The following is a 3,226-nucleotide window of genomic DNA, read 5'->3' on the forward strand; positions in this document are numbered from 1 at the left end:
CGACAAACTTTGACCCGCGGTGAGGGCGGCGACCTGCGTGGTGGGGGCAGGGCAGGTGGTCGGGGATTGACCGGTGGCGTGGGTGTGTGCTAGCTGCATGCGGCACAGCGTTCTTTTTTTTTTCTGGCGAGGAATGTGTGCGCGAGGAAGGAGAAAGTTGACTTTGTGCGAAGGGACAAGTCTAATCTGACGACCTCCAGCGCTTGCATCTCACGGTTTGGATGCGACCGGTCGAACCCCTGGCCGGTCCGCCGACGCGTCGTACTGGCCCTTGTCCATATCCATCGACTCCTCACCGGCATTACCATGTGAGACGAGACAAACGAAGCCGTGGACTTATTACCGATCGACGCGGAGTGCACCAACGTGCGACCCATGATCGTAGATTCCCTGACCTTTCTGGAATATAGTATCTATTTTTGCCACAGAAGGAGCTGGTCAACTGGATGCTGAGTTCCTGATTCAGACTCGCACATGCCGCCGCCTCCTTCGTTTGTGCCATGGAATGTGCTTCCTCGTACCTTACTGGAGCACTAGTACTCCCATTTAGAGCTTATCTCAGCATCTTAATCTCTGCACGAGATTCGCAGAAAGAAAAAGAAAAAGAGGTAAATACACCAGAGGTTTTAGAACTTGCGTGCGGCGGTTACTTTGATGCACAAAGTTGTAAAATACGTGTTTGTGGTCATTAAACTTGCGAGGCCGTTCAAATACAGTCACTCTCACCGTACGCATGCGTATCCATAGACGCCAGCATTGCACGGGCCCGCTGTCAGCCACCGTAATTGCTCTCGTATGATAGATTTGTAGAAAAGCCCGCAGTTCTTTTTTTATTTACATAGAAACCCCTAAAATAAGAAAAATAGTGGGGCGGCGGGGTTCCATACTTGGACGTACTGCTAAGTGGCACGATTGAACAACCACCACGCCAACAGTATCATGTGTTTACTTTGCACTACTATATTAAACTGTATATCCTATCAGGGTGGACCCAAAAAGTGATAATGAAGAAATTTATGTCTTCTAATAATAAGAATGCAAAGTGCAACCAGTGGGTTCGAACCTGTGACATGGAGATTCACTCGTGCATAAGCCAACCACCAAGCAACTGCGACATGTGATGTAATTTAGAGATAGACAATGTATATGTTTTTATCACTCTTGTTCTCTGTAAGTATGTGCCATTTTAAAAAAATGTTTAAACATTGTAAAAAATGTTCGTGTAATTCAAAATATGTTCATGCAATAGAAAAACTACGACGAACAGTTTTTTGAACCATGCGAGCATAATTGTACATTGTGTAAAACTCACAATTTTTTTTGAAATGTGTCAACATTTTTTAAATGCAATGTACATTTCTTAATTTACATGAATATTTTTCACAGTGTTTAAACATTTTTATAAATGCCATGTAGTTTTTTAACGCATGTACATATTTTGAATTGCACAAACAATATTATTTGAAAATAATACATGAACAATTTTTTCTGATCCACGAATTTCTCAAATAAAACGAATAGGTGTTATTATGAATATTTAAAAACTATTTGTGTTATTATTATGCAAACATTTTTATAATTCATAAGTATTATTTTAGAATAATACATGAAAATTATTTGAAATTATCTTATTAATGGCATTATAATTTGCATACTATCTACAAATTTCTGAAAAATAAACAAGTGCAAAATGGGTCGCCGGACCACAGCCCATTTCTGTTCCATGAGCGCTTCCGTTTTTATACATTAATCTTAGTTACTCTAAATAGCTGTCTACAGATGTGTGGCACAGTTTGTGTGACCTGTATTGTACTAGCATTAGGTCAGGGTTCGAGATCTGGCAGTTAAACTTTTCGTCCCATCGATTGTTGATTTTTTATTTTGCATAGAAGAAGAAGAAGAAGAAGAAGAAGAAGGGGTTTTGTGCAAAAATACGTCCATGTGTCATTGACAGTGGGCCCATGCCATGCTGGCATCGACGGATACTCTCGCGTACAGAGAGAGTGACTGTATTTGAACAGTCTCACAAGTTTAGTGACCACAAATACGTATTTTGTAACTTTGTGCACTAAAGTGACCGTCACGTGCAAGTTCTAAGACCTCTGGTATATTTACCTCAAAGAAAAACCCCTGCACCAGACTCTTTTGTCAATAGTGCTGCCACTAGCACATGAAATCTGTAGTTTACACGGCCCGTTTTACAGAATCTCGCATCTAATCCTAGCGATCCAAACAGCCACTAAGCAAGACGGTGATCCAGGAATTATTATGCATTCTAAGGTGTTACAGTTCGAATCCAATGATTGATTCGTAGTCGTACTACGGAAACTGACGGTGTGGTCTACAGTTGACCGAACAGGTTAATTTAGGACTAGATGCAGTGTAGACCCCGTAACCAATTGCGGCGTGATCAGTGTCTTCGCACGATGCCATCTACCGACCGGTTGCAGCAGCATCCGACGTGCAGCCTGAGGTTGACTTCGACGTGTGTGGTAGCGTGGGGCGTGATCAAGTTGGCGTCAGGAGGCCAACTGCGAATTGTGCAATTTGATTAAGCTTTTCGGATTTTCTATTTCTGAGCCGATCGAGTTGTATATCAAGTTGTGTTGGTTTTGGCGGCAGAGTGAGCTCTGGGCTTGGTCCCGTCGCTGCGGTGCTCCCCTTCCGGCCGTGTCGCCGGTGGCGACTCCGTCCATCCGCAGAGTCCTGATGTGCTTCGAGTGTGGGGCGTTGTGGGGCGTTGGTGATTCCTCTGCTTCGGGTGCTCTGATGGGCGAGACTTTGACGTAGTTGTTTTGAGCTTCCCTGTCGATCGCTTACCTTTCTCACCTTGTACCTGCTGTTTCGGGTTGCATCCCATTTTCTCTGTTGTTGTTGTTGTTGTTGTTGTTGTTGTTGTTGTTGTTGTTGTTGTTGTTGTTGTTGTTGTTGTTGTATCTTGATCGGTCGATGGCTTTGTTAATTAAAAGCGGGGTTAGGTCCAAACTTTACTTGGGCTTGGCCAAGCCTTTTCTCTAATAAAAAAGTTGTATATCAAGTTCGGAGTTGTGAAAAAGAATTGCGCAACGGTAGGTCTAAAATTATACGACTAGTTTCATATCTCCAAATGATCATATCTGAATTATAAAATGTGTAAATGGTCAAATAACCATTAGATGGGAAAAAATCAAGCCCAAAATGTTGCCTATCCCAGAAATAACCGCTGAAAAGCTTGGGAATGGACATT

The sequence above is a fragment of the Triticum dicoccoides genome, chromosome 6A, assembly GCF_002162155.2.
Source record: "Triticum dicoccoides isolate Atlit2015 ecotype Zavitan chromosome 6A, WEW_v2.0, whole genome shotgun sequence".
In the NCBI taxonomy this organism is placed as follows: domain Eukaryota; kingdom Viridiplantae; phylum Streptophyta; class Magnoliopsida; order Poales; family Poaceae; genus Triticum; species Triticum dicoccoides.